This window comes from Centruroides sculpturatus, unplaced genomic scaffold (genome assembly GCF_000671375.1).
Source record: "Centruroides sculpturatus isolate CEXI.00-Female unplaced genomic scaffold, Cexi_2.0 scaffold168, whole genome shotgun sequence".
NCBI classification, from domain to species: Eukaryota; Metazoa; Arthropoda; class Arachnida; order Scorpiones; family Buthidae; genus Centruroides; species Centruroides sculpturatus.
Genome location: NW_019384519.1, coordinates 407,295 through 414,567, shown reverse-complemented (window position 1 = coordinate 414,567; position 7,273 = coordinate 407,295). Strand labels below are relative to the sequence as shown.

The window sequence follows — 7,273 nt, the reverse complement described above, 5'->3', positions numbered from 1 at the left end:
CAAATGCGTGTGCCGGGCTGTGAACGGCTCACCTATTTGTAAAATCTAAGTGACTTTAAACACAATAAAAACAGCACTATGTAGTTGGATACGACAGACATTACATTTTCTAATTTCATAGCTTTTGCACATAGATTTTCTTGATGGATGATGCGATGAGATATAAAAAATTTAGAAAAATTCTGTTCACTCATTTTTTGTTTGAATAAGGAAATAACTCCCTTATTTTTTCCTGTCATTTCTGCCACAACACTTCAGAAAATAATATTCAATTTAAACTAGACGAATTACATCGAAAAATATTTATTTATAATTTCTTCTAAACATCTCGTGGGCCGGATAGAAACTTTTCGCGGGCCGTAGCTGGCTCGCGGGCCGGGGGTTGCCCACCGTTGGTCTGGGCTATAAGGATGTTCAAAAACTTCCCACTTAAACTGCTGAAGAAAGTTCTTCGTCAACACAGCAGCATGCGGACGTGCATTATCCTGAAGAAGCACAATGCCTCTGAACAACAATCCCCACTGTTTGTTTTGAACTGAAGCTTCATTCATCACATTACCATAAGCCTCAGTTATCTGTCTGTAAATTTCAATAAGGCAGACTTTTTTCGCATTCAAAAAGCGTATTATACTACAAACCTCACACTTGGCGGGATCTTTAATTTTGTCGTCACACATTTCAAAGTCACACTGTAAACAGTAAACGATCGTTGTGGCTCGCTATTAGCATCAGACTAGCGCAAAAACGTGGGAAGGTCCATGACGCATCAGTAGACGGAGGTGGGAGAACTGCACGGCTTGTCAGATCAAAACGTTCTTTTCTTTTAGAATGGCCCTTGTGCATATATATATATATATTACCTTTGAATTATGTAGAAATTTTCACAAATAGAAAAAATTGAGTAAAGTTTGCTGGAAACTGCATACAACAACAAGAAAAAAAATAAATGCATTGGACTGAGTTGAAAATTAAAAAAAACTGAACTTAAATCAAACATCTAACTTAAAAAGTAATTTTCATTATTTAAATAAAACATTTTATAATCTTAATACAAAATATTATTGTAAATTTTTATAATAAGCAAAAGATGGTCACTCCAATAACTCAATCTGATTCTTATTGACCAGACTGTCTTGTTTATAAAATCATACTGCCTGCTGTGTTACCAGCTTACAAGTATAAAGGATTACTTTAACAGGGGGTTTTTCTTTTGGAGGTGACGTTGGTTTTGTCACCTCCATATTTGGCTCTTCGTCAGATATGTCAGAAAACTCACTCATAGATTGAGCTTCTGTTGTCACCTAACCCTCAGACTATACCCTGAGTGTCACCTAACCCTCAGACTATTCCTTTTTCCTCCTATCTCATAAAATATGGTTAGTTTTCAAATTTGCAAGATCGGGCTACAAAGTAGCCAATTCAGATAACTTATTTGTACAGCCCTAGGCCAGTGGTGCGCAAACTAGGGGTCGGCAGAAGTTTTTTGGGGGTCGCCAAATTTTTAATGAAATGCATTATGCCTGCATGCTGCATACCATACAGTGTACATATAAAGAGTGAAGCGCCGTTACTCACTGTTTAATTGCAATTTCATGCTGTCCGCTCTTTCTTTGACCGTAATGCGTAATGTATGTAAAGTGTGAAGTGTGAAGACGCAAGTTTTTCACTCCGGTAGATGGCACCCTCTTCACGGTAATTCCCCAGTTTTACTAAAAAGCACCTATTTGTCCGACGTATTGATGTTATACGTACTGTGTCGAACGGTGCGCACTGAGCATGCGCACCGTACGAGATGGAGTGGTAATCAAGGGCTGTGGTAGTCATCTTGTAGACATGCGTACCAAGCCAAGGCCAACCAAGCCATAAAAGAAGAGATAAGATAAGTGAAGCATTAAGACAGGTTTCTACACCTGGTTGTGGAGGGCAAAGGTCAAAAATTTAAAATTATTTTTTGAATTATTATTACTCGTTTGTTTTTCGATATAAGATTTTGTACTATTTCATGTCTGGTAGAGTAAAGTGTTTTCTAAATGCTACAGTAATTATTTTTTACCTAATTTATTTTCTGTTTTAGCTTTAGGCTACTTTCTGGCGATCGACCTCGTTGACCTTGGACGACTATAGTCGTCTTTCACAATAGCCACACGACCCTGTTGGACGACTATAGTCGTCACTCACTGCTGACCGGTTAAGCATACCAAGCCAAACAAAGGAACAAAGCCACAATCCTCAAAGGCCAACCAAACGACCAAAAATTATCGCTGAATGTTTTACTGCGCTTTTCCATGTAAAGTTGTAGCATGTAGCAGTTGGCCTGCAATTGTTTTAGTTTCTCCTCGAGTTTTTTCATGTGACGTTGTGTAATTATGATTTTGTATATTTTTATCGGGCTTTACTACTCTTTGTTATCAGGTATGTACTATCATTAGAGAAAGATCTCTGTTAATTTTATTGAATTTCTCGAAAAAAAAATGAAAAAAGAAAATATATTATTTGTTTTAGTTAAAAAAATTTAACCCCTATCTTCATAATGGATAAATGGGTAATACATACACCAGGTACATCTTCTGCTAACAAACGAACAAATACTGATGAGGAGTCGCAAAATACTGAACTAAATGCCCTATCTAAAAAAATAAGAAAATACAATGAGGAATTTATTAAGTATGGTTTTACATTTTGTGTTGTTGGTGATGAAGAACGCCCGATATGTGTCATTTGCAACGAAAAATTAGCGAATGAGAGCATGATACAGCTAAATTAAAAAGGCACCTGAAAACTAAACATAAAAAACTTCAAAATAAACATGCCGATTTTTTTCAAAGACGAGCTGAAAATCTGAAAATTCAAAGTGCACATTTAAAGAAATTTACAACAATACCTCAGAAAGCATTACGAGCTTCTTTAGAAGTTTCTTATCTAATAGGAAAAACAATGAAACCCCATACAATTGGAGAATCCCTTATCCTTCCTGCAGCAACCAAGATGACATCAATTATGCATGGCGATAAATATGGAAATGAACTAAAAACAATACCATTATCAAGAGATACCGTGTCTCGGCGGATTTCCGAAATGTCACGAAATATCGAGTCAGAAGTCATAAAACGCATACAAAATTCATCTGTATTTGCTTTACAACTGGACGAGACTACCGATATTATTAAAATGTCACAACTAATTATTTATTTATGTTATTATTTATGTTAGGTTTATTTTTAATGAAGATATAACAAACGTTTTTATGTTGCAAAAGTTTGGAAGGAAAAACAACTGGAGAAAAAATATTTGAAGTAATAAATGAATATTTTGAAGCAAAGTCCCTTACCTGGGCAAACTGTGTTGCAGTTTGTACTGATGGTGCTGCAGCATTAACAGGTTCGAATAAAGGGCTCAGAGGCTTAATTCAGAAAGTGGTGCCTCATATGGTATTTAATCACTGTATGATTTATCGGCATGCTCTTGTTGCAAAAGATATGGATGAAGAGTTGCACAACATATTACAAGACGCTGTTAGTTCAATTAACTACATTAAATGCAACAGCCTCAACAGCCGTCTCTTTTCAATACTTTGCAATGAGATGGGCTCAACGTATGAGAGATTACTGTTACACACCGAAGTCAGATGGCTTTCACGTGGGAAAATACTACGACGGATATTTGATTTAAGAAATGAAGTGTACATGTTTTTAATCGAAAAGAAACATAGATTGGCAAGTTATTATATCAATGAAGTTTGGCTAGGGAAGCTGAGCTATTTAGTTGATATTTTCGAAAAACTTAACGACTTAAATTTGAGCTTGCAGGGTGAGAATTCAACTATCATAACTTCAGCCAGTAAAATTCAAGCTTTTAAGAATAAGCTTAGTCTCTGGCAAACTGAACTGAATAAAAACAACACCGACATGTTCCCTTGCTTTAACGATTTTATCAAGGAAAATAATATAGATATATTTACATTTAAAAACATCATTTCCAATCACATTGAAAAGTTAAAGGAAAATTTTTCGAGAAGATTCAAGGATTTTCCTGAAAACGATCTTGGTTGGATTCGTGATCCATTTTCCTACGACATATGCAGTTCAACTCTTCAAATTAGTGAGAAAGAGCAATTGATAGATTTAATTAGTGATTATACTCTTCGAAATCAATTTAAGACTCAGCCTTGCCAAAAATTTTGGCTATCCGTGGAAAAGCAATATCCCGTTTTATGCAAGAATGCCATCAGGGTTTTAATACAATTTGCATCAACGTATTTATGTGAAACTGGATTTAGCAAACTAGTTTCAATAAAAACTAAATACCGCTCGCGTTTAAACCTTGAAGATGATATGCGAATTGCAATTAGCAACATACATCCAAACATCGATGAGATAATTAGAAACTTGCAGCCACATACATCTCATTAAAGGGCAATTTATTGATTTTTATGTTATACAAAAAGTATTTTCTTAAAATTATAAATAAAATTAATATGAGTCAGATATGATGATGTTTTTATTCGATGAAACGAAAAAAATGCGCGAAATATACATCGTATTTGTGAACATTTATCTCTAGGGGGTCGCCAAAAATTCTCTCTCTACAAAAGGGGTCGCAGTCGAAAAAAGTTTGCACACCATGGCCCTAGGCCACCAGATGTGGGAGACTTACTACTTTTTGGGCTGTGCTTCGATCATAAATTCTTATTTTGTATGCCAGAAAGCAACAATTTGCAGGAAAATTCCATATGTAAATTGTGTTCTGCAAAAATATATTCCATAAATCTTTTTTTTATGCCCTTTCAGTTTTCATAAAATCAGCTATCAACAATCAGAATTTTGGCATAAATATTTTAGTCATCAATCAATTCAAAATCACAAGAATGTCAAACATAACAAAACTATCTTAATTTCACGTATTTCTGCTCAGAACTTGTTTCCACCACTCTCTCACCAAAGTAAAAAAAATCAGAGCCTCTCTTTTTTGGTTAAAATAATTCACTTTAAATAAGAAACAGGATTGTGCAAATTAATCACACTGACACACAATGTGAAAATAATAATTGACCATGCAGTCAAGAAACAGTTACTTCATATTATGATGTTTCGTGTTACTTAACAAAAATGTGTTCTGTACTAACAACATTTGACAATGTAAAATGTTGTCGTTACAAGACAAATGTATATATCTATGTCCTAACAAAGATATTTTCATGGCAAATGTAAACTCCCGATTATCCGTGCGAGGATTATCCAGTTTGCAGATTATCCGTGCATGAATTTAATTTTTAAAAAATAATTACGTATGTATGTATTTTTTAAATAGTTGCTCGCTTTCATGTTTACGCATCTTATAAGTGCGCACATGTTCGTATTTAGATGTTTGAAGTGAGTGATGGGGGTATCTGAAGTCAGCTGGACTGGTTTTAGTTAGGCTGCTTCTTTCGCGCCAGACGTTTCTTTTCAGAAGAGAAAGCGATGGTGAGTACATTTATACAAAGTTTCGTTTAGTTGCATGTTACAATATGTATTACAATTTAAGATTTGATTATATGTATGTATGTATAATACATATTATACATAATATTTTTTTCAAATAACTCGCTCACAAACACTGTGTAAAATTAAATAAAATAAGATGATTTTTCAGTTTTCAGATAAGTACCCTTAAAATTCCTAATAATCAATATAAAGGCATACTTAGTATAAAACAAAAACAATGTTAATTGAAAAATTTGAAAAAGGTGAATCTACATTGAATCTACATGTTGTATTTTAGAAATAAATAATTATAGTTTGAATTATCTGTGCCACCTCTCCCCACCATTAGCCCAGATAATCAGGAGTTTACTGTATATCAAATAGAATTTCAAATAGACTCCACTTACCGTTAAATCGGCAGCAGTGGTAGTCACTGTGCTGATTTCTGAAAATCAGCACAGCAACTAAAAACGATGTTTTAGTTTTATCAGCATATCAATTGATGTCTTCATTGGGAATCCTTGATACTGCAGGAATTTCTGAAATATTTAAAAATATGGACTAATTTTCAGAAAAATTGTAATCAAAAGTAGTTGATTTAATTTTCTCACGTATGTTAGAAAAAAAAAACTAAGGACCAGTTCCACGAGTTTTAATCTAGAGATTAAATGCACTTTAATCTGTATAATTACTCTCAACGCACTGTGTGAGTATAAATCTCAGGATAAACTGACAGATAAGTCAAATCAGCCGATTTTAGATGGTCCAATTTTATTCTCTAAATTAGTGAATAAATCACTACTTTACAGAATAAAATTTGACTGACCAGCTCCAATTCCGACACAAGTGGTGTTTAGTTCCATAATTTAAACCAAGTTCATCCTAATCCTGACAATTTTAAAAGTGATAAAAAGATCCTATCACATTGTGATTTTGAATTTCAAGAACCGATTTTGATTTACAAAGCTATATTTATACCTTGTCAGAGTTAAGCAAATCTCACTTTATACAACAATTTCTTATTATAAAGTAGGTATTTTAAAATATTGTACTAAATAGACTAACATCTTTCCAGTAACATAATATTTCAACAAAATATGAACATTTTCAACCTCCTCCCAAGGTCTGCAACAGATTTAACAATACAGTGTATAATAAATTATTATTTTGTCCACTAGTACAATCTATTAACAGGACTTATTAAACTGGCTTTAAGGATACTGCAACTCAGTTTCACAGATTAGAAAATTGTTTTATTTAATTTACCTGAACACACACATGTTAATATTGCATTTCAGACCCATTTGTCCCTCATCAGCAGGTATTTATATGACACATTCTACATAAAATTAAAAACAACAAAATTTTTTATACATTTTTTTAAATTTCCCAACATAATTTTTAAAATTTACCAACAATAATATAAAGTTCTTACAATTTCAGGGTTATTTATTTCTTTATTACAATTTCCACCAAGCAATTAAACATTATTAACAATAACTTTAAACAAATCCCTATATTAAAACATAATTTATTAGAATAATATACAGTAGAGCATCATTTATCCGAATCAATTGGGGAATGGGGTTGTTCGGATAACTTATTTTTCGGATAACCAATTATGTACAAAAAAACATATTAACCTATTCCATGTTGAAATTTTTCTCTGTTGCGTATCGCTTCACGTTGGATTTTCGTCGATGTTAAGCCTAACGAAAACTTTTTAAAATAATAATCGTGGCTATTGTATCGTTAAAAATTATTTTTTTATTTTGTACAAACAAAATAAATATATTGAAAAATATAAAAAC

General features: G+C 33.1%; 1 protein-coding gene across 4 annotated transcripts in view; it reads right to left on the bottom strand.

The window, feature by feature from the left end:
* LOC111622687 overlaps positions 1 to 7,273 on the bottom strand; it is a 200,844-nt gene that overhangs the window by 179,447 nt on the left and 14,124 nt on the right. For 2 of the 4 annotated variants that reach the window (XR_002756311.1, XR_002756308.1), the window contains exon 2: positions 1,096 to 6,001. The gene's annotated coding sequence lies outside the window, so the exon portion shown is untranslated. Of the gene's footprint in view, positions 1 to 1,095; positions 6,002 to 7,273 lie in introns of those variants that run through there. The other 2 variants (XR_002756309.1, XR_002756310.1) reach the window with 2 other exon arrangements.